The 611-nt window shown below is 38.3% G+C and overlaps 1 protein-coding gene across 1 annotated transcript in view; it reads left to right on the forward strand.

The window, feature by feature from the left end:
• The window catches only part of HERC1 (HECT and RLD domain containing E3 ubiquitin protein ligase family member 1), a 248445-nt gene that overhangs the window by 182167 nt on the left and 65667 nt on the right, over positions 1-611 (forward strand). The gene's annotated exons all lie outside the window — the stretch shown is intronic.

The raw sequence follows: 611 nt of genomic DNA on the forward strand, positions 1-611 counted from the left end.
AATTTCAAGCAACTCTGCTTTTCAAACAAAAGAGCATGTCTTATGATGCTTCTTCAGCCAACTCTATTTTAATAAGTTTGTAAATTTCAAGTAATGCTTACTTACTTAAATTTATTTTTGCTTTAATTTGCCAGATGTATACACAAATGAAAACTTTTGAGAGAAGAACCTTCAGGGAGAGACTGTTTTGTGAGCTCTCTTAACTATGACTTAAGTGAAATAAGGGAAGCAAAATGGTTGGCCTCCCTTTTTTTTCTTTCCCCTCTTTCCTTAGTTGAGAAAACATTATGATTCCCACTGTGTAGACTGACATCTTAAACAGTGGAACAGGGTAATGTCTATTATAGTGAGTCTCAATTTTTGGTGTGCCCAAGAGCCACCTGGGAGACTTTTTAAAGCTCTAGGGCTGTATCCCTTAGCAAGTCTGATTCAGTAGGTCTGGTGGGGCTCATAGTTTACATTTTAATTAAGTTTCCCTAGTGATTCTGATGTAGTGGGTAGTGGCTTCAGTGTACACTTTGAGAATTACTGCTGTGGTCTTGTGCAGGAGTACAATCCTAGTACCATTTTCAGTCCCCACATACCTCCTACTTCTTAGCTCTCTCACTGGA

This window comes from Colobus angolensis, unplaced genomic scaffold (genome assembly GCF_000951035.1).
Source record: "Colobus angolensis palliatus isolate OR3802 unplaced genomic scaffold, Cang.pa_1.0 Scaffold19, whole genome shotgun sequence".
NCBI classification, from domain to species: Eukaryota; Metazoa; Chordata; class Mammalia; order Primates; family Cercopithecidae; genus Colobus; species Colobus angolensis.